General features: G+C 42.2%; 1 protein-coding gene across 5 annotated transcripts in view; it reads right to left on the reverse strand.

The window, feature by feature from the left end:
• Positions 1-23,785, reverse strand: part of LOC149305151 (proto-oncogene tyrosine-protein kinase Yrk) — an 84,806-nt gene extending 61,021 nt beyond the window's left edge. For 4 of the 5 annotated variants that reach the window (XM_089478952.1, XM_089478951.1, XM_089478949.1 and 1 more), the window contains exon 1: positions 23,457-23,469. The gene's annotated coding sequence lies outside the window, so the exon portion shown is untranslated. Of the gene's footprint in view, positions 1-23,456; positions 23,470-23,536 lie in introns of those variants that run through there. The other variant, XM_089478950.1, reaches the window with a different exon arrangement.
• Between the last annotated feature and the right edge of the window lie 514 nt (positions 23,786-24,299).

Below are 24,299 nucleotides of genomic sequence, written 5' to 3' on the forward strand. Positions count from 1 at the left end.
GGTGAGAATAAAATGAAATAGCCCAACTAGATGCAACATGGAAGATGCATGAACTTCTTTTGCATTTTAGATTTTAAAATAATTTAACCTTATGTAAAGGCATGGAGTGAACAGGGGCCACAGGATGAGGGGAACCATTTATCGTTATTCATCTATTCCACACTTCTGGTCCAAGAAGTGTAAATCAACATACATTGTTCTCCCCACCTGCCATACATCCATTTTATTCACAGCCCACATGTTCCTCTTACAGCAAATATAAGCGGTGAAGTCGAAGGCTTTCGTGGCTGGCATCCATAGTTTTTTGTGGGTTTTTTTGGGCTATGTGGCCATGTTCTAGAAGAGTTTATTCCAGATGTTTCACCCGCATCTGTGGCTAGCATCAAAGATGCTAGCCACAGATGCGGGCGAAACGTCAGGAATAAACTCTTCTAGAACATGGCCACATAGCCCAAAAAACCCACAAAAAACTATAAATATAAGGGAGTTTGGACCAATCATTCTCAGCATACAGTGACTGGATTTCCTATGTGAATGGAGATTTGAACTCCTGCCCTTAATATAATTTCCTTTATTTAAATCTCTTTCTCTCTCTCTCAGTCTCTCTCTCACACACATTGAAGCTATTTTCTCTACTTAGAAAAATACCCAGGTGCAAAGTTCCCATAGTAACTGCATTTTTCCCCTCGTGGAGGAAGCAACTGTTGTAAGGTGGGGACTTAATTTTTATGGTATTGATACAGGGGTGAATTAACCCCACTAATAGCAGCTTTTAAACAATTTTTTAAGTGTATGGGAAGTCATATTTGCAGATATGCCCATGATGCATCTATTCTGACTATTTAAGCCAGCCTAAAGAATAATAAATGGGATATTGCTAGGACAGGAGAATTGAAAAATGGCTTAAACATATCTGTGGCTTGTGGCCTTTCCCTTTAACACTGAGTATTCAGAGCATCCTCACATAACTCCATGTCCTGTGCAACATTTTGCTTTGAGATTTTGATGCCCCTCCAACCCTTGAATCCTGGTGTTCACGTGTAGAAAGCTTACAGATCAATTCTGATTTTGTTTTAGCAGGTATCACAGAGCAACATTTAATGAACCACTATAGCGGAGCATGTACTGTATGGAGTAGGTGTGCAGAAGAGGTACTATTTGCTCATATTCTCAGAAAGCAGCTGGAGTAATTAAGACAGAGGTCTTTAAAAACAAAAGAGGGCTTGATCAAGGCACAGCGAGGGAGGAAGCGGTGGAGGGGAGCAGAAGGCGTCTGCTGGAGGAAAACAGGATGGAGACAGGAAGCCACAAGATTCTGGTCCAGTTTGTTGCAGCTACAAGGAGGAAGCTGAGCAGGACTGGTGAAAACATGGGGGATGGGATGGGAAGCCGTAGAGCGGCCATTCAGTTACTGGTATAATATGTCTCCCGGAAAAGGGAAGGACATGTAGCGTGGCCATCTACGTGTCACCAAAAAATGGGGGGGGGCAACATAGGAGAACAGAATTGTGTGCAATTGCATATACTGTATTTAGCACACACAGGTGCTAAATTGGCAGTACTGATGAGAATTTAAATTTTAAAAATCCCCACATTTCCTATAGGTTTGTGAATTATATATTTACTGCCCAGTCTGAGGTCCAGGTGCTGCAGGAGACCTTCAAGATTTCTTCTCCCCATTCTTCAGGTTCTTTGGCTTTGAAATGGGTTTGGACCGGATGGCTCTTCAAAGAAGGGACTCTCTTCAGACAGCTGCACAGTAGGGAATCTTATTTTGTTGGCCTAGTTTCATTAACTCTTAGGCAACAAGTATATTGTGCGTTCTGCTTGGACGATAAAGGTATCACTGATGGATTTTTGTTTGCATTTGTTAAATGGCCAACACAGCTAGCCCTGATGGATTTTTGTTTGCATTTGGTGATGAATCTGAAATCCAAATGAGGTCCAAATGCATCTGAGGAGGTAGACTTACATCTATGAAAGCTCATGCTGCCAACTTCTTCTTTCCCGTTAGTCTCAAAGGTACTACAAGATCTCTTTACATCAAGATCATTTGGAGAGTTTCATAGCTCTGTGGAGGTGGAAATTGGGTTTCCCAAGACTCAGATTCTAATTACTGTAGCATAGTGGCAGCTAACTTTATCTCACCACCAGTATTCAGTTGAGTTCAGAGATCAGTCTATAGCAGGGGTCGGCAACCTCCGGCCCGCGGGCCGGATGCGGCCCGCGGGCGCCTTTCTGCCGGCCCCCGCTCCCTCCTGCCGCTGAAATCGCCGCCGATTTCGGCCGCTCTGGCCGCCATTTTGCCTTTCAAAATGGCGGCACCCATTGGGAGGCCCGATGCGGCCTCCAGAGCCCTGAAACGAGGCTCCAGGAGCCGCACCGGGCCTCTGGGAGGCCCGATGCGGCAGCCAAAGCCCTGAAACGGGGCTTCAGCAGCCTCACCGGGCCCCTGGGAGGCCCGATGCGGCCTCTGGAGCCCTGAATCGGGGCTCCAGGAGCTGCACTGGGCCTCTAGGAGGCCCGATGCGGCAGCCGAAGCCCTGAAACGGGGCTTCAGCAGCCTCACCGGGCCCCTGGGAGGCCCGATGCGGCCTCCGGAGCCCTGAAACGGGGCTCCAGGAGCTGCACCGGGCCTCTGGGAGGCCCGATGCGGCAGCCGAAGCCCTGAAACGGGGCTTCAGCAGCCTCACCAGGCCCCTGGGAGGCCCGATGCGGCCTCTGGAGCCCTGAATCGGGGCTCCAGGAGCCGCACCGGGCCTTCAAATGGGCCCCGCCCACCTCCCTCCAGGCCCCCGCCCACCTCCCTCCAGGCCCCGCCCTCCTCCCTCCTATAAATGGAGGGGCGGGGGGGAAGGAGGAGGAGGCAGAGAGAGAGAGAGGGAGGGAGGTGAGGAGGAGAGAGAGAGAGAGTGGGAGGGAGAGAAGAGAGAGGGAGGGAGGGGAGGAGAGAGAGAAAGGGTGGGAGGGAGAGGAAAGAGGGAGGGAGGGAGGGAGGGAGGGAGGGAGGGGAGGAGAGAGAGAGAAAGGGTGGGTGGGAGGGGAGAAGAGAGAGAGAAAAGGTGAGAGGGAGAGGAGAGGGAGGGAGGGAGAGGAGAAGAGACAGAGAGAAAAGGTGAGAAGGTGGGAGTGATAGGGAGGGAGGAAGGGAGAGAAAGAAAGTGGGTTGAGACAGTGGCATGCATTTTTTGCTGTTTTGTGGCCTTGCCTAGTTGCTTCCATTCTTGCAAATATTGCTCTTATTATTGTTGTTGTTCTCCTTTGGTATTCTCTTTGTAAAATCCCCCCACATGGACTTGCTTGCTCTTTTGTGGGTTGAGACAGTGGCATGCATTTTTTGCTGTTTTGTGGCCTTGCCTAGTCGCTTCCATTCTTGCAAATATTGCTCTTATTATTGTTGTTGTTCTCCTTTGGTATTCTCTTTGCAAAATCCCTCCACATGGACTTGCTTGCTCTTTTGTGGGTTGAGACAGTGGCATGCAATTTTTGCTGTTTTGTGGCCTTGCCTAGTCGCTTCCATTCTTGCAAATATTGCTCTTATAATTGTTGTTGTTCTCCTTTGGTATTCTCTTTGCAAAATCCCTCCACATGGACTTGCTTGCTCTTTTGTGGGTTGAGACAGTGTGCATGCGTTTTTCCTGTGTTATGGCATTGCCGGCCCTAGTAGCTTCTTGCAAATATTATGCGGCCCCGCCCCTGGAGGGTGGAAACTCCGCCCCTGACATGTGGCTCCGCCCCTGGATAGTGGAAGCTCCGCCCTGGCATGTGGCTCCGCCCCAGAGGGTGGAAGCTCCACCCCCATGTGCGGCTCCACCCCCGGAGGGTGGAGGCTCCGCCCCCGGAGGGTGGAAGCTCCACCCTCCGGCTTCGGCCCCCCAGTTGTCTGAGGGACAGCAACCCGGCCCCCGACTCAAAAAGGTTGCCTACCCCTGGTCTATAGGTATGGGAAAGAAGATGCAACAACTGACTCTGTCAGTTTGTGCACCTGTGTCAATTCTCATCATATCCTTTTTTCTAGCCGTATGTTTGTTTATTTTTTGCCATATATACAAAACCAACTAAAATGAGTTTCAATAACCAGAAAATGAAACTAAGCCTCTCTGTTCTTTTGCATTCCCAACTGGGATACTTGTTTTGGCACAAAGCCAACTGTACCTCCGATTAGGATTGTTACCTCTTGTAACTATTTTAGGTTACCCCCCCCCCAAAAAAAGAAAATGCATCATCTAAAAAAGGACAAAACTAAGCATCAATTTGTCTAAAATTTTCTAATACAATTTTGTAACAATTACTTATTATAAATTAACAGAAATATAGAACCAGTGTGGTGTAGTGGCCTGAGTGTTGGACTAAGACTCTGGGAGACCAGGGCTCAAATTCCTGCTCAGCTGCAGAAACGCACTTCTGCAAGTCACACTCTCTCCATCTTAGGGGCCATTCAGATGACACTTTACCCCAGATCAGGAATCGATCCTTGCACGTGAAGTTCATATTTGCCTTGAATCTGTCACAATCCATTTCGAGGCATGCACAAGCGTTTCGTGTCAAATGCCCATTCAGAATCGGGGCAAAAGCCATCTCTCTTGAAAAAAACGGTTTCCACGAAATATGAACTTGCCCCGATCAGGATCAGGTCAAGTTCAGGGGAGGGATTTAGGTCAGAGGGAGGTCAGAGGGCAGGGCATTCCCTCCCCTCATCAGAGAAGGAGGAGGAGGAGGAGGAGGAGGAGGACGGAGCCTCAGGATTGAAAAAAGGGTAATCAGGGTGACAGGAAGCAAAAAAGGGGAATCGGGGTGACAGGAGGCAAAGGGTGACAAGCTGCAAAAAAGGGGAATCGGGGTGACAGTGGTTTTTGCTTCAGGGAGGGTCAGAAGGAAGGAGGAGGATTGCCAAGGGAAATCGGACTGCGGAGCCAGGAGGAAGGAGCCTCTTTCTCTTTTTATTTTATTTTTTATTTTTGACAGTCTATGTGCATGATTTTTGGGTGACATAGAATGTGTGTGTGCTTGTGCTACTTTCATTTCCTCTTGCTCCTGGAACAGCACCTTATAAGAGCCTTTATTATTATTAATATTATTATTATTTGTGTTATATGCAGATGCTACGATTAGAATGCCTGCGCTACATTTCCCTTTCTCTTCTTGCTCCTGGAATTTAAGAGCCTTTATTATGAATATTATTATTATTTGTGTTATATGCGGATGCTACAATTTCTGAGCTACTACATTTCCCTTTCATTTCCTCTTGCTCCTGGAATTATTTGTTTAAAATGCGAATGCTACAATGCCAATGTTACAAATGTTTCTCTTTCAATTTGGCAAATTGATACTAATTGCATGCTTTTGAATGAATGAATGAAATTTTATTTCTATACCGCTAGTCCTTGCAGATCACAGCGGTTTACAACATATCCATCAAAGACAATATAACAACCCATATCCCAACAATACAAAAACCCACCCATAGCAATTAAAAACAATACAGAATAATCTAAAAACATGCCATACAATCATTCACAATCTAAAACCAATTAAAACGGTACAACAAAAATAGCTTGATCATAGAATCATAGAATCATAGAATCGTAGAGTTGGAAGAGACCACTAGGGCCATCCAGTCCAACCCCCTGCCATGCAGGAAATCCAAATCAAAGCATCCCTGACAGATGGCCATCCAGCCTCTGTTTAAAGACCTCCAAGGAAGGAGACTCTATCACCCTCCGAGGGAGTGCATTCCATTGTCGAACAGCCCTTACTGTCAGGAAGTTCCTCCTAATGTTCAGGTGGAATCTCTTTTCCTGTAGCTTGCATCCATTGTTCCGGGTCCTGTTCTCTGGAGCAGCAGAAAACAAGCTTGCTCCCTCTTCAATATGACATCCTTTCAAATATTTAAACAGGGCTATCATATCACCTCTTAACCTTCTTTTCTCCAGGCTAAACATCCCCAGCTCCCTAAGTCGTTCCTCATAGGGCATGGTTTCCAGACCCTTCACCATTTTTGTCGCCCTCCTTTGGACACGCTCCGGCCAGAGAGAGAAGGAGAGGAGCTGCTTGGCAGCCATTTTGAGACCGTGTGCTTGAGACCGTGTGCTTGTTGCTGAAGGGGCAGAGCTTCTGTGAGTCACATCTGTGAGTCACAAGGGGGCGGAGCTAGCAGACTAGCTTTATATACCACCTTCCAGAAGATGCCATCCCTGGTCACTGCATCAGTCGGAGACACAGAGAAACATATTTGGGTGTCATCAGCCTACTGATAACACCGCGTCCCGTGTCTCCGGATGATCTTTCCCAGCGGCTTCATGTAAATGTTAAATAGCATGGGGGACAAAATCGCTCCCTGAGGGACACCAGATGTAAGGACCCTCTTGTCGGAGCGACAGTCCCACAGCTGCACCATCTGGAATCTTCCCGAGAGGTAGGAACGGAACCACTGGAGCGCAGTGCCCCCGATACCCAACTCCCCCAGGCATTCCAGAAGGATACCATGGTCAATGGTATCAAAAGCCGCTGAGATGTCCAAAAGCACTAACAGGAACACGCTCCCCCTGTCCATGCCCAGACGGAGATCATCGACCAGGGCGACCATGGCAGTCTCAACTCCATAGCCCGCCCGGAAGCCGGTTTGAAATGGGTCTAGAAAATCTGTTTCATCCAAGATCCCTTGAAGCTGGAAGGCAACTGCGCCCTCGATCACCTTCCCTAGAAAAGGCAGCAGTGAAACAGGCCGATAATTATTCCTAATTAGGGAGTCTAGGGAGGGCTTTTTTAATAAAGGTTTTACAACGGCCGTTTTTAAACTCAATGGAAACCGCCCTTCCCTGAAAGATGAATTAATAATCCGGCATAACATCTCTGTCACAGCCATTCCCCCCTGAGCTGCCAACCATGAAGGGCAGAGATCGAGAGAGCACGTTTGCTACACACAAGACACACACCGGAGGTTTTTAAATTTGACAACATCTGTGCACCCTTCCGACGAGTTTTTTTAAAAAAGGAGGGGGGAAGCCCCCATCTGCTTAGCCAATGGCTGCAAGAAATGTCACCTTTTACGAAAGTGGAACTACTTTGATTGACAGCAGAGGACTCTTCCTTTTAAACCGGTTTAAAGAGCTGCAATGGCTTCCGGGGCTAAATACCCCAACTGAGGTATTTTATAGTGGGCACTTGCTTCCGGAGGCATTCGGGGGGGGGGGGGTGGAAACCAAATCTTCCCAGTTCCTTCCAGTGCAAAAGTGCCAGTGAGATTGGGGCCATAGAGGAAGGTAACAAAAAAGCTCCTCTGAGCAAATCCTGCCAAGAAAACCTAGGTCACTATAGAGTTTATCACACAGTGACCTATGTGCTGTCATCCCAAAAATGGTTAAAGTGCAGTCACTCCAGAAAAGGAAGCCCATTTGCTAATGGTTATCACACGCAAGAGCACAACAAGGGTTTAAAGACACAGTATTTAGGGTTAGATTCGAATGTGGCTATCAGATGGGTGAGGACAAATCCCCATTGCTTGCTTAGAAATATCTGTTCTGAGCATGCTCCAAACTGTCACTTCCACAAATGCCCTCCCCACATGCTGCAGGGAGGGAGGTGAAACCAGGGAGGGAAGCCTCTTTGCCCCAAAGCCACAAAAGCTGTGCCTGAGGAATGCAGACAAACTCCATCAAACCACAAAGAAACACACATACACACAAGAGTCATATGAGTCCTATTTCCTCTGAGGCTGAGAGAGTGTGACTTTCTCAAGGTCACGCAGTGGTTCTCATGACCAAGCAGGATCCCTGTCTGTCATCCATCCATCCATCCATCCATCCATCCATATCTCTCTATCAGTCTGTCATCCATCTGTCTGTCATCTGTCTCTCTCTGCCATCTATCTATCTATCCATCCATCCATCCATCCATCCATCCATCTATCCATCCATCCATCCATCCATCCATCCATCCATCCACCCATCATACCTATGTATCTCTGTCATCTGTCTCTTGCTGTCATTTCTCTCTCTGCCTTCCATCCATCCATCCATCCATCCATCCATCCACCCACCCACCCACCCACCTACCGTACCTATCTATCTCTGTCATCTATCTCTCTGTGTCATCTTTCTCTCTGCCATCTATCTATCTATCCACCCACCTATCTATCTATCTATCCATCCATCCACATACCGTACCTATCTATCTCTGTCATCTGTCTGTCTGTCTGTCTGTCTGTCTGTCTCTCTCTCTCTCTCTCTCTCCCTCTCTCTCTCTGTCAGAGAGAGAGGGTCCATAAACTTTCCTGGTTCCAGGGAAGGTGAGCCTCCCAGATGCCCTCCTTTTCCAGGACATGTCCTCCATTTCTCCCTCCTGTCCAAGAGGACTTCCATAATGCTCTCTCTCTTCCTTTGCAAGCTCCAAAACCAGACACAGACACACAAGAGAGAGAAAGGAGGAGGCTGGGGCCAGAAGCCTGCCTAATTCCATGTCCTCCTTTTCCAGGGCATATCCTCCATTACTTCCAAAGGCTTTCTCTTGGCCTTCTCCCAGGAGAAAGCAGCAAAGAGGAGGAAAGCCAGGGAAGTGTGTGTCTGTCCCTTTAAATTCTCCCTCTTGTGTCTGCCAAGAAAAAGGCACCCTGGCAAACGAAGTCTTTGGAGGCTTGCATTCCACATGGCAGGCATTACGTGAAAGGAGTCACTTCGCAAGCAAAAGGTACTCTTAACTCCGGTAGTGTTGCGAATTTACTTCCTCCTCATTGGCCTCCCATTCATCCCAGATTCCCTGCAGATTGGCTGCTGCCTCTTGTGGAGAACAGCCCTTGAACCCTGGATGGCCCTGCATTGCCCCCACTTTAACCTTCCCATTTGGCCCTGTGTTATAATGTCCTATAACTCAGAATTGACTTGAAGGAAAGTAAAGACAACAGAAGCAATGAAACAGAAATACAGTACACCTCACGAAAAGAAGCAAGACTGTAACCAAGGAACCTTTGTAGCTGCTTAGTGTGTCACTAAGGTGTAAATTCATGAAGAGCAACTTTAAGACCTCTGACAATTTCCTTTCTTAAATCATAAGAAATATTTAACTCAGCTCAGACTGGACAGCCCTTCAAACAGAGGACTCTTTCAATTAGATGACTATCCCTTGCAAGGTTGGACAAATGACTCCTCCTTCTAGTATGTGGGGTATGAAATATCTATGTCTTATGTTATTTACTGTATATGCTCATGTATAAGTCTAAAGATTTTACTCAAAAAAATCAACCCAAAAAGCCTGGGTCTACTTATCCACTGGTCAGTTCATGTACTATACTTTAACGCTTATCAAAATAGAAACTATCTCCTTCTCTGAGCAGTGAACGGCAAGAGCTTAGTCCATCCTGGGAGAATGTAAAAGAAGCACCAGTCCCCTCTGCTCCCTCCATTGCTGCTATGTTTCTGGCCTTTTTAAAAGCCGGGGTGAGAAAAGGATGGTGTTCCTTGGCATTGTTTTTCTTTGCTTTGTCCTTGATACATGTTCTTAAGGTTTACCCTCGACTTATCCACGGATCATATCAAAATCCATAATTTTTGGCTACAAAACTTGTACTTGACTTATACAGGAGGTCGACTTATAGTCAAGTATATACTGTACTTAATATTTCCTTAAGTGCAAGTGTATTTAATATTATAAACTATTTACCATGGAGACAGGACTTAAATAAAGAAAGCACTCCAGGGGAAGTCAGGCTGACATAAATCATGCACATTAGCAAGAATGCCAGAAAAGAGGAGAGTCAAATTCTTATTGGGATATAGGTGTAAAGAAATGAGGATGGAGTGGAGTGCAATTGTTCCACTCACAGGGAAGCTGTACAAAAAAATATTTAGAGTGCATTTTTATCCATGCCTTTTGAATAGTTTGGGCTTAGAGTGCTGCACCTTTCAATTCTGCTGCACCTTTCAATATTCTACAGCTAGGGTACCACTGTCAAAACAGTCACTGCTGGCAGTTAGGACAGGCCTATTAACTTCTTTAATAAGGAAAAGACAATTTGTGTCCTTCCAAACGTTGGATGGCACCTCCCAGCATCCCTCCCCATTAGCAATTGTTCCTGCAGCTGATGTGACTCAGAATTCACCATTGGACAGAAGTTGTTCACTGCTAACTGAAACAGTAAGTCCATAAAAGGAGGAAACTAGAAGACATAGAACCAGCCCCATGGACCATAAAGCTTCAATGTGCACACATTATGCCATGCTCCAAACATTCACTAGAGGCATTTTTGTACAAATCTTATGGGTACATAAAGTAGAATGGTGCTTCTTCCTTGCTTTTTCTGGTTTTTTGTTTGTCTGTTTTGTTGTTTTGATGGCCTTCTGTACTTTTCCAAGAACATTTAGCTACAGATTTCCACACAAGGATCTTAAGGGTGTTCAAGGGACCAGAGACTGAGCAGGTTCCTGGCACTTGTAGGAGGAGGGTGAGACACAAGAGATGCAGGAAGAGGAAACATCTTGCCCAAGGCCATGGAATGAGTCAGGATCAGAGACAGGAAAATGTTCATTCCATCTCTGGAAAGCATTGCTTCTATCCACATCTTCCTGTGCAACAAAAGGTTTGGGAGTTGCCACAGTAGAATGATGCATCCAGCAGAAACTGTGGCAACATAAAACAGTGTGAATCTAGTGCTTAAAGGAGCTGGTCCAGAGGAAGTACTGTTTTCCTTCTGCCAGTCTCTCTTTCTTCGGTACGGACAGCAAACAACTGCAAAACGGTGTAGGAGCAATATTTTGCTGTTTTTTAGTTGGTTCACTGCTGAAATGTCTATGGCACCTGCAGTCAATGCTTCCTTTAAAGGTGATGAAATGCTCTGCACTCTCTCCACACAGCCCCATAGCCTCCACAAAGTGCCTCCCCTTTCTGGGATGCTGCAACATGCTATAGCGAAAAGTGTATGCTGAAGACAAACAAGAGAAGGAGAATACATAACATGAGCTTGGTATATTTGGTAGTGCCCTAGTGCCAATGTTTTACATCTGCTCCAAGCAGGGGCAGCCGCTCATTGCATAGCTTTTGCATGAAAAGGTCCCTGACTGAATCACACAACATATTCAGGGAGGGCTGGAAAAGACTCCTGACTGGGAAGCTGTTCTCAATCACTCTACCAGGCTAGATCACAGCGGCCATTTTCCAGTAACTTAAGTCTGGGCATCTAATTTGTATATTATGCCAATTATTCTAATTCTTCATATTAAGAACATTAGTTGTTCAATTTTTTTTCTTTCACTGTGTTCCACCTTCCTATCAATTTGTAATAATTGAACGGAGAGAACCACTATGGCATAATGCTTAAAGTGCTGGGATCTGAACACTTTTCTATTCTGTCTCACCTCACTGTCTACATCCTTCCACTATGTGTACAAATATCTGTGGACTGAGACAACATACCATTTCATGTGATGAAGTCAGCTGCAGTTCTCAAAAACTTAGGCCAGATAAAATAAGAGTAGATAGTAGATACTGTTGTTTTTGCTGCAAAAGGCTAACACAGCTATCATTTCAAAATCTGTGATACATATTCCTTCATGTAAGGGGGGAAATAAAAGGAAATGCCACTCTGATGAAGCACACATACACACACCTTATTAAAAGATGTCCCAGGTACGATCTTAAGGAAACGGAAAGATTATGTATTTTTAACAAAAATCCTAAGAGAAAACGAGATTCGTTATAGATGGGAGGCACCAGAGGGAATCTCATTTAGATACAGACAAAAAAGAGTGAGAGTTACCACAGTAAAAGAAGCAAAAGAATTTCTGGAAGAATTTCTGAAAGATTTGGAACAAGAAGAAGCAGAAGAGAGGAAAAAAGAGAAAAACAATCCAATCCTGTCAAACTTGCCAGTAGAAGAAGATATAAAAGAACCAGAATCAGACATTTTAAGTTCAGGAGAAAACGGAATAGAAGATGAATAGCAATATTAAACTAATTTCCTGGAACGTAAAAGGACTTAATAGTCCTCAGAAGAGAAAGAAAGTATATCATTATTTGAGGAAACTAAGATGTGATATAATATGTTTACAAGAAACAAAAATTAAAAAGAAAGATGAAAAATACTTAATTTGTAGTAAATTAGGAAAAGAATTTGTAGCGAGTGGGGATAAAAGAAAAAAAGGAGTAGTAATCTATGTCAATGAAAAAATAAAAGTTAAAGAGCTCTTTAAAGACCCGAAAGGACAATTTATAGGATTAGAATTAGATTATCAACAAGGAAAAATATTAATTGTAGGTGTATATGCGCCAACAGAAAATAAGGAAAAGTTTTTTCAAAATTTAAAAAAGAAGGTAATGCAATTTGATTATGAAAATGTAATAATGTTAGGGGATTGGAACGGGGTAATAGACCCTCAACAAGATAGAAAATCAGATAAACAAATAAAAAAGAACCAGGGCAAACTACCTAAAGCATTTTTTGAAATGAAAAGTATTCTAGCATTAATGGATATATGGAGGGAAAAATTTGGAACACAAAAGGATTATACATTCTATTCAGACCGTCATAAATCGTGGTCCAGGATTGATATGTTCCTGATTACATCTGCATTAGCACCAAAAATTAGTAAAATAGACACTCTTCCAAGGCTAATCTCGGATCACAGCCCTATAAGTATGGAAATAAAAGGAGGACATAGAGATTTTAATTGGAGGTTAGATGAAAATTTACTAAAGGATGAGAATATAATAAAGCAAGCAAAAGAAAACTTAGAATGTTTTTTTAAAGAGAATTTGAATAACGAAGTAGAGACAAGTGTAGTATGGGATACATCAAAGGCGGTTATGAGAGGCTTCTTCATACAAAAGAATAGTGAAAGAAGGAAAAAGAAAGGACTCAAAATGGAAAACATTATACGGGAAATAAGAAAGAAAGAAAAAGAACTCAAAAAAGAACCAAGTAACAAAAACTTAGTAGAAGATATAAATACCCTTCAAAAACAAATTTCATTAATAATGGCAGAGGAAATGGAAACGAAAATAAGATTTGCGAAACAAAAATATTTTGAATTAGGAAATAAACCCGGAAAATGGTTAGCTTGGAAATTAAAAAAGAAAAAAGAACAAAATACAATCTGGAAAATAAAAGAGGGCGGGAAAACATATGTAGAACAAAGTCAAATAAAAAAAGCATTTCAGCAATATTATGAAGAACTATTCTCAAAGAAATCAACAAAGAAAGAAAATATAGATCATTATTTAAAGAAGGAAAAGATCAAGCAGATTAGTGAAGAAGAAAAACTGGAATTAAATAAAAAGATAACAACAAAGGAAATTAAAAATATGATTGGAAAAATGAAAAAAGGGAAAACTCCAGGCCCTGATGGGTTAACTGCAATATATTATCAGAAATTAGAAGAAAAATTGATAGGACCTTTACAAATGGTAATGAATGAGATACTGCAAAATAAAATACCTAAATCTTGGAAAGAATCATATATAACTTTAATTCCAAAACAGGAAAAAGATTTAGAAAATCTTAAAAATTATAGACCAATATCACTTTTGAATCTGGATTATAAAATTTTCACAGGGATATTAGCCGAAAGATTGAAAAAATTTTTAAGTAACTGGATACATCAAGATCAATCGGGTTTCCTACCTAAAAGACAAATAAAAGATAATATAAGGATTATTATAGATATAATTGAATACTACGAAAAAAGACACGATAGACAAGCGGCACTAATATTTATTGACGCCGAAAAGGCATTTGACAATCTAAACTGGGAGTACATGATGGGTGTGTTAAAAGAGATGAAATTAGGTGAAAATTTTGTAAATTGGGTCCAATCAATTTATAGTCAACAAAATGCTAAATTATTAATTAACGGACAAAAAACCAAATCTATACAAATTGAAAAAGGAACTAGGCAAGGATGTCCACTATCACCATTATTATTCATAACTGCGTTAGAGGTACTAAATAATAAGATTAGAAATGAAAAGAAAATTACAGGCATAAAGATTAAAAATTCGGAATTTAAATTGAAAGCATATGCGGATGACTTGGTATTGGCACTGGCTAATCCTGTGGAGACTATACCTTTAGTATTTGAAATGATTAAAGAATTTGGCGAATTAGCAGGATTGAAAATTAATAAAAGTAAAACGAATATTTTGGCATTAAACATGAATAAAAGCGAAAAAGAAAAAATCCAGAGTATATCCGGTTGTGAAATAAAAGAAAAAATTAGATATTTAGGGATCCAAATAACTAAAAAAAACTCAGATTTGTTTAAGAACAATTATGAACAAGTTTGGAAAGAGATAAAGAAAGACCTACAACAATGGAATAACTTAAATATCTCCTGGCTAGGCAGGATTTCGACGGTGCAAATGAATGTAACCCCTAAATTACTTTTTCTATTTCAAACGATACCAATAATCATTAATGATAAACCATTTAAGATCTGGGAAAGGGATATAGCTAATTTCATCTGGAATAACAAGAAACCAAGGGTCAAAATGAAAGTACTACAAGATAAGAAAGAAAAAGGAGGATTAGGCCTACCAAATTTTAGGATGTATTATAATGCATGTTGTTTAGACTGGGTAAGGGAGTGGATACAAATAAAAAATCACAAATTACTAGAACTTGAAGGGTTTGACAATATTTATGGGTGGCATGCGTACCTTATCTATGACAAAATTAAAGTGAACAAAAATTTCAACAACCACATGGTAAGAAAATCCCTTTTCAGAATATGGACGAAATACAAGCCACATATTATGCAAAAAATTCCCAGATGGACATCCATTAATGAGGCATTTTTTAGAAGAGAAAAAATGAAGGAAATGGATTGGATAACATATGATGATTTACTTAAGCAGGAAGTAGGAAAACATAGAGTAAAAACAATGGAAGAACTGATTGGAGAAGGGCTAAACTGCAACTGGTTCCTATATATGCAGATGGTGGAAAGATATAAATTAGACTCTAAAACACATCAGATTGAAAAAGAAGGGACACAGTTGGCAAAAATTTTAATTAATGAGGAGGAACACAGAATATCTAAATTATATAAATTTTTATTTAATCTAGAGATGGAAAATGAAACAATTAAACATTTTATGATAACCTGGGCACAAGATATAGGGAGACCAATAATGTTGGATGATTGGGAAAAAAATTGGAATAAAAGAATAAGATACACCCTCTGTGCTGATATAAAAGAAAATTATTATAAAACTCAATATAGATGGTACCTGACACCAGAAAAGCTATGCAAGATTAATAAAAATGGTAAACCAGATTGTTGGAACTGTAAAGGAAAAACTGGAACTTTTAAACACATGTGGTGGGAATGTAAAAAAGCGAAAGAATTTTGGAAAGAGATCCACATTGAAATAGAAAAAATCCTAAATATCAAAATAAAGATATGATTTTATTCCTATTAGGGATAATAACAGATACAAAGATAGAAAAGGAATATGGTAAAGTGATATTTTACCTGGTGACTGCAGCAAGAATGGTCTTTGCAAGAAAATGGAAGTGTAAAGAAACACCGGTAAAGGAGGAATGGTACAACAAGATATATGACATGATAATATCAGATAAATTAACATATTTACTCAGAAATGAAAATGTTAATGAGGTAGATAAACAATGGAGACCAGTACTGGATTATTTGATGGCACGAAAAGGAAGAGACTAACTCGATATCAGAATGCATAGTATGACCTTTGTATTAGTTATAGTTTTAAGAGATAAGATGTTTGATGAAATACTGATAATTGTCAAAAAAAAAAAAAGAAATCTATTGGAATATATGTACAAATAGATATTAATTAAAAGTAATAGGATATTATGTGAAGTATAATAGAAAGTGAATAGATAGATAAATATATATTTATATATGCATAAAGGGAGAAGGGAAAGATATTCCATAAACATGATTAAAGAGTCGTAAGAGGAGTTAAAGGAAAGTCAAATAAATAATGTAGTATAAATATTTAGCTCAAAGGAAGGGAAGGAAAATTTTATGTTATTGTTTAGCTGTTAGGAGATGTTTGTAGTTTAGTCTGTTTTGTTGTCTGTTTTGTTTTTTTGGTTTTGTTAAGTTTGTTTTAATTAATTGTTATTTTTGATTTGTGGACATGTAAAGTTATTAGTGTTGTTTTTTTGTATAGAGTGTATTTTAATAATAAAAATTAAAAAATTAAAAAAAAATACACACACCTTAGAGAAATGCCATCCTTATATTTCTGCTTGCTATACATTCGTTCTACATCCTTATAGCTGCTATTTGGTTTCCTTGATACATTGTAGAAGTAAGTGATATTCCATTTAGCAGGACATAATGCTGGGTGAACTTGGGCAAATCACACTCTTTCAGCCTCAGAGGAAGGCAAAACAAAACAAAACAAAAAAGGGAGGGGGGACCCTATAAACAAATCTTGCCAAGAAAACCCTGTGATAAGTTCACCTCAGGGCTTGCGTAAGTCAGAAACAAATTGAAGGCACACAACAATAACAACAACAATATGTGAATAAACCATTCAGATGCCCATACCATATACCTGAGACCAATAAATGTGGGCTTAGCCAATCAGATAAGACTTTAGCAAAAATTTGACATAAAGCAGATGGAAAGTAACCCTCTGCCAATCTGTGGGTGGATGGCTGGGTGACTGCATGTGTTGGGGTTTATCTTTCTGGCCATCCTGTTGAAATCTTCCTACCCATCCCCAAACAACTATCAAGCCCCAGAAGGGGCCACCACCGCTACTGCTAGTAACAGTTTGTTAGTAGTAAGGAGAGGAAGGGCCAGAGAGGCAAGTCAGGTGTTGAAGAAATGGTTCATCTTGGTTCAGAAGGGAAAGGAAGTGAGAGTGCACTCAGAGATGAAGCATACCTTCCTGCTCATTTTGGAACTTATCATCTGAATTGCCTTGCCTTGCCTTGCCTCCCCACCCGACCAGTGTGCAAGCAGCAGTGGTGGCCCCTTTTTGTCTTGTTGTGTTCCTTTCTGTTGTTTCTGACTTATGGAGACCCTAAAACAAACCTATCATGTGGTGGCCCCTACTGGGGCTTAACACTTGTGGTTAGGAGGTTAGGGATATGGGATGAAGGTCTAAAGAATAGTACCTTGTGCTGCAAACAAAAAGAGACATATACCTCTGTAAGCCATTCCTAGACCCAAACAAGTCACTAACATAATACCCTTTCCTTACCATTGTTTGAATCCACACACACACACACACCAAACCTGAAGAGATAGATCAAGCATCTACCTTAATCCACTTCTGCTCATCCTCACTTCCTGCCTTTTCCCAGCTCCATCTTTCATCGGAGTAATCAGACAGCCTGGACCCAAGTCATATGGGACTTTATAAGTACATAAAGCATCTTGAATTGTGCTGGGATACAGACTACTCTACTAGCCAGTGGACCAGTTAACACTCTGGCAGTAACTTTGTAGCAACTGAACTCAAAGCCTGACTCCCATATAGTGTATCACAGTAAACTAAACAGGCTGTTAACTATGACACATTTCTCCATGACTAGATCAGGTGTCTCTGGGTGAAGGTGCAATGGGTACACTAGCTTTAAGTGTACAAAAACACTCCTGTCACCACAGAAAGATGGACCTCTATGGCCCAATACAGACAGCGCAGAAGCGCTGTCCTACATTCAAGGTTTATTCCAGGAATGTTCCCAAATGGCCAACCTTCGGGGGAGCATAACTCTATCCAACACAGGATGAATCCTTCTTTCCTTGTTTTGACTGACTGACCAGGAGTATCTCTGTCTCATAGATTCAGCTTCACTTTTTTGACCCTCATGCAGTTTGATGATTTAATGGCACTGATGCCAGACACTAGTTTAGAACCAAAACAGCTATACAGTGTGCATGTTGCTTAAGGGGAGAACTACTGGCTGCAATACAAAAATGGGCAAATACTCATTCTCTGCTGTGACAAAATTTGAAATGGGCTTATGATATGCTTGTATAGATTCCGGCTGAACAATATGTTAACATCGGCAACCTAAGATACGCTGACAACACATCCTACTAGCAGAAAACATCATAGACTTGGAAAAATTATTAAGGAAGGTCAAAGACGAAACATGAAGAAAACAAAAATAATGACCACAGAGGACCTACATACATTCAGCCTATACATTGAAGAAATCAAAATAGTTAAAGAATGCCCATACCTAGGATCAAACATTGATCAGAACGGATACTGAAATCAAAAAATGGGAAAACTAGGACTGGGAAAGATCTAGACAAGATCCTAAAGAGTAAAGATACACAACTGAGCACCAAAGTTAGAATAATCCAAACCATAGTATTCCCCATCATCATGTAGGGATATGAAAACCAGACAGTGAAGATAGCTGATAAAAAGAAAATCAACTCAATTGAGTTGTGGTGCTGGAGAAGAGCGCTGAGGATACCATGGACATCCAAAAAGACAAACAAATGGGTCCTTGAACAGCTCGAACCTGCAATCTCCTGAAAGCCAAGATTATCAAATTGAGGCTATCATACTTTGACGACATCATGCAAACACACAAATCATTAGAAACGACAACAATGCTAGGAAAGGTAGAGGGTGGTAGTAGAAAGAGAGGAAGCCTGCATGCCAGATGGATGGATTCAGTCAGGGAGGTCACAGGCATGGATTTTCAGGATATATATATATATATATATATATATATATATATATCCCCCCCCCCGCTCTTTTCCCAGGACTGGGACTCAGAGCGGCTTCACAGCAATTAAAAAACAAACAAACAAACAAAAAGTACAATTAAAACATTTTAAAAATAAATAGATAAATGACATGCATTAAACAGAATGATTAAACTAGTCCAACATTCCTGCCTGTTCTTATAGTGATTCCTTAAATGCCTGTTTGAACAGGTAGGTCTTCACCTGCCATCGAAAGCCATCAAGGAGGGAGCCGTTCTTATCTCCCTGGGCAGGGAGTTCCTGAGTCTAGGGGCAGCCGCTGAGAAGGCCCTCTCTCGTGTCCCCACCAAACGTGTTTGTGAAGGTGTTGGGATGGAGAGAAAGGCTTCCCCAGAGGATCTCAGAGTCTGGGCAGGTTCATACCAGGAGGAACGGTCTGCCAAATAATGTGGACCTGAGCCATGTAGGGCTTTGTAGGATATAACCAGTACCTTGAATTGTGCCTGGGAACGAACTGGCAGCCAATGAAGCTGTTTCAACAGGGGAGTTGTATGGGCTCTGTAATCGGCGCCTGTTAACAGCCTGGCAGCAGCTCTTTGAACCAGTTGAATTTTCCGAACGCTTTTCAAAGGCAGTCCTATGTAGAGCCCATTACAGTAGTCCAAACGGGATGTAATCAAGGCATGTACCACTGTGGCCAGATCTGGCTTCTCAAGGAACAGGCACAGTTGGCGCACAAGTTTTAAATGTGCGAAAGCACTCCTGGTCACAGCAGAGACCTGGGCCTCCAAGTTTAAAGCTGAGTCCAAGATTACCCCCAAACTGCGAACCTGTGTCTTCAGGGGGAGTGGGACCCCATCTAACACAGGCTGGATCCCTGTTTCCTGATCTGCCTTCTGACTGACCAGGAGCACCTCTGTCTTGTCTGGATTAAGTTTCAACTTGTTTGCTCTCATCCAGTCCATTACTGAAGACAGGCACTGGTTTAGAACCAGGACTGCCTCCTTGGATTGAGGTCGGAAGGAGTAGTAGAGTTGAGTGTCATCTACATATTGATGACATCGCACCCCAAAATTCTGGACAACCTCTCCCAGCGGTTTCATGTATATGTTAAACAGCATAGGGGACAACACAGAACCTTGAGGGACCCCACAGGTCAATGGCCAAGGGGTCGAACAGGAGTCCCCCAGTACCAGCTTCTGAGTTCGCCCCTCCAGGAAGGAACGGAGCCACTGTAGAACAGTAGCTCCAAGCCCCATCCCAGAGAGGCGGTCTAGAAGGATACCATGACTGATGGTATCAAAAGCTGCTGTGAGGTCCAGAAGAACCAACAGGGACACACTCCCTCTGTCCAGTTCCCTGCGTAGGTCATCCACCAAGGTGATCAAGGCTGTCTCTGTTCCATAGCCAGGTCTGAAACCAGAGTGAAATGGATCTAGATAATCCGTTTCATCCAGAAACCCCTGGAGTTGGGAAGCCACCACATGTTCCAGAACCTTGCCCCGAAATGGTAGGTTAGACACTGGCCAATAGTTATTCATTACTGTGGGATCCAATGATGACTTTTTTAATCGAGGCCTCACAACAGCCTCCTTTAGGCAGGATGGAATTCTGCCTTGTTTCTGACCTAAGCAGAGCAGTGGAGAACATGAGTCTTGGAGTTGTTTCATCCACATAGTTGCCATGAGTCCAGGTCGACTCGAGGGCAGTTAACAAGAGCAGTTTTACTGTGGAACAAATTTTTCAGAACACCTTGAGCTCTGTGGGTATCAGATCTGGGCAGCCCACAGACTGAATCTGGCCTCTGCCTTTTCTTAAAGGCTACTTATCCACCCCCTTGGACCCTTGCCAAAATTGTTTGATTTCAACAAGGAGAATGTCTACTCCTGGAAACTTCCATGAATAGGAATTTTCCTCTAAAGCAAGATACAGAGCCTTGATCGAAAATGCATTTGGGGAGGAAGTACAGCCCAGGATTTCCTGCATGGAGCGAGGAGCTGGCCTACAAGGCCAGCTGCAACTTTTATGATTCTGTGCATTAAAAATCAGCATTATTTTGATCGATGCCACAGGACTAAGGATTTTGAGAACCTGGCCACACACACAGCATGCTGGGGAAAACTTTAATCTGTGAAAACCAAGTCCAATAAAACCTCTTGTCGTCCTCAGAACAAAATATGAATTTGTACCATACCAGGACTAACTGAATAAATGTGATAAGCATCATAAAGCATTTTGCACAGTGAAAGTGCTATGAATGATAAAATTATAATACATTACACAGTTTTGCACAGCAGCAAATTCTTTTCACAGGCACACATTTATTTTTACCGGGGGAGAATGAATGAACATTTTTATGAAATCTATTAATACTGCAGAACCCCACACTTCCCAAACGTCACTGAAAAACTTGAAGAGGCAGGGGAATGTCTTGGGTGCAAGTAGGGATTGTGGAGGTTGCTTCATATGCGACATCTTGTACTTGGTGGTTTCCTGAGTACAAACTGCATGCACACAATGGCATTTCTGAATGGCTCACATATGTTAAAATGAAGGCATCTGCCTGAAAGACACATGCAGTCTGAGGCTGCAGGTCACAAGTACCTCTCCGTTTTAAATATGTGCATACTATTGATATACCATGCTATGCTTTAGCATGTAGTTTGTGCAAACAAATTAAACCACAAGTACAGAATGTAAGATACTTTCAGTCTTCCTTCAGAAAAAGGTATTTAAGAAATACAAATAACAACAATAACCACAGCAGCTCTTTTAGATCAATAATTGCATTTCAATCCTAAAGTAGCAGTAAGTACAGACCAAGTTCATTTAAAGAAAAAGAGGTGCGAGAAGAACAGGAGCCCAGAAATAACCCCTCCAACTGTTTCGATATGTCAGAGACAGTCCCTGTCATCCCACTTTTTCAGCCGCTTTTTAAAAAGTCCCAGTTTCTCTCCCCTCTTTCTACTTTCCTGTTTTCAGCCTTCAGTCCAGGAGGAATTCCAAAATGTCTTCATACTACTACTACTACTACTAATAATAATAATACATAGTTTTTTGTGGGGATTTGGGGCGATGTTTGGAATTCCTCCTGGACAGAAGGCTGAAACTGAGGAAACACCGTCTCCCTCAGGATGGCCATAAGTCTTCCTTTCCCAAGACATGTCCTCCATTTCAGCCTTGTCCAGGAGGAATTCCTAAATGGCCTATCATCATCATCATCATCATCATCATCATTTATTGGGACATTTCAGAATTTCTCCTGGGCAGAAGGCTGAAAGCGTCTCCCTCAAGATGGTCATAAATGTCCCAATAACAATAACAATAATAGGACATTTGTCCAAATAACAGTAACAAATATCCAAATAATAATAATAATAGGCCATTTAGAAATTCCTCCTGGACAGAAGGCTGAAATGGAGGGCGTGTCCTGGGAAGGGAGGACTTATGGTCATCTTGAGGGAAACTCTGGCCCCATACAAACAGGCCAAAATAAAGCTGCTTCGGGTCACTTTGGACTTGGAGGTATGCTGTTTAAATGATGCCAAAGCCATGCTCCAGTCCTAAGGACTGGAGTGTGGCTTTGGCGTGGCTTCCGGCCTCTTAGGACACATGCACCATTTAAACAGCATATCTCCAAAGTGACCCAAAATAGCTTTACTTTGGCTTGTCTGTATGGGGCCAGAGTTTGAGGGAAAGACCGAGGTGCGCCCAAGTGTCCAAGTGAAGGGGCGAGGAGGGTTGGAGTAGGCCGCGAAGCAGGTTTCATAAGGGCCTTGCTTCTCTTTTTCTCGACTGGACGCCCCCGTAAAGGAGGAGGTGGTACAGTCCGGGAAAAGTCCCTCCTCTTTAGTCCCCCTCAGTTGCCTTTGTTGGGCCTTTTCTCCCTCAGAAGAAACAAATAACAACAACAACAACAACAATGGAGGACATGGCCACAGAAAAGCTCAAAACTCTTCCTATAATGAATTTGCCTCATACAGTCATCTGAGGCTGATGGGGGTGCTTTTGTGGTCAATTAAAGAGAAATATTTTAATTATGGTAGTAATTTAATTCTATTTTAATAGACTATTTTTGTATGCTTTTTTTTAACTGTATGGTGTTTTTTAATGTTGTAAGCTGCCCTGAGAACCAGCCTTGGGAGAAGGGCAGGATAATAATAATAATAATAATAATAATAATAAAGATTAAGTAACAATTTAGTTAAAATATATAACTATAAATAATTATAATATAGTAATAAATATAAAAATAATAAATATATAAATATAATAATAATAAATATGTAAACATTTGTATTAATAATATAGTAATAAATATAAATAAATATAAAAATAATAGATATATAAATATAAATAATAATATAGTAATATATATATAATGTATAAACATTAATAATAAAATATAATAAATATAAATACATATAATAATAATAATAAATATATAAATATAATTATTATATAAATATAGTAAATAATAATGTAGTAATAAATATAAATACATATAACAATGATAATGATAATAATAATCATAATAATAAATTCCAGCGTGGCTGGATGGGGTTGGACTGGATGCCCTTGGAGGTCTCCTCCCGACTCTATCCTCCTTCGTCCTGCTCAAAATGGAGGACATTTTAGGGACCCCCCTCCTGGAGAGAAAGGAGGGGTGGAGGACTTGTCCTGGAAAAGGAGGACGCCCGGGCTAGATCGTCACCCGGCCTCCTTTTCCCTCCTTTCCATAGGAAAGGACCCCGAAGCCTTGCCTTCTCCAAACTGGGCATCCCTTCCTCAGCTGGATCTTACCTGGATCTGCTGCCTCCTCCAGCTTGGCTTCTGCTGCTTTCTTCTTTGTATATCAAGATATATATACAGATATATTTCACCTGGGACTCCGAAGCTTCTCCTGTTGCTGCTACAATGCCTGCCTTTTGCTCCTCTTAATTGGGAGCCTCTTCTTCCTCCTCGGAGTAGAAGCTCCGAAAGACGGGGCGGAGGCGGCGTGGTGGTGGCTGTGCGCACAAAAGGGCTTCATGGAGAGGAGCTTCCCTCGCCTGGCTGTCATCGCCCTTAAAGCACGACAATGCCGACGACGACGCCTCCACTTCCCCACCTTCCTGCCTGCCTTGCCTGCCTTTCCCTCCTCCGCCCTTCCTTCCCTTCCGCTCTGAGCGAGGCCGCCTAGTGCCTCCCCTTCTGTATCACAGGGACCTCGAGGTCATCCGTACCACCCCTCTCTAGAAGGGTGCAAGGGGGTCTGGGCTACACCAGGTGACACCCTGAAGGGGGTGACACCACTGCCCCCAAACACCTGCCTTTTGACTTGGGTGTCTACTGGGAGGTTTGGAGGTGTGGACCACACCAGTGACACCCTAAAGGAGGGATGGCACACTAGGTGACATCCTAAGGAGGGGTGGCATTTGCTCCCCAAACATCTGCCTTTTGGCAGGGGCGACACAATGGATGTGTGGGAGGTGTGGACCACACTAGGTGACACCCTAAGAAGGGTGACACCACTGCCCCTCAAACATCTGACTTCTGGCAGGGGTGTTATTAGGGGGTGCAGATGGCATCAGTTGACACACTAAAGACAGAGGTGATGCCAATGCTTCCCAAACATCTGCCTCTGGGCAGGGGTGACACAATGGG

This window comes from Sceloporus occidentalis, unplaced genomic scaffold (assembly GCF_023333645.1).
Source record: "Sceloporus occidentalis isolate IW3139 unplaced genomic scaffold, rSceOcc1.0.p SCAF_13, whole genome shotgun sequence".
Classification (NCBI taxonomy): domain Eukaryota; kingdom Metazoa; phylum Chordata; class Lepidosauria; order Squamata; family Phrynosomatidae; genus Sceloporus; species Sceloporus occidentalis.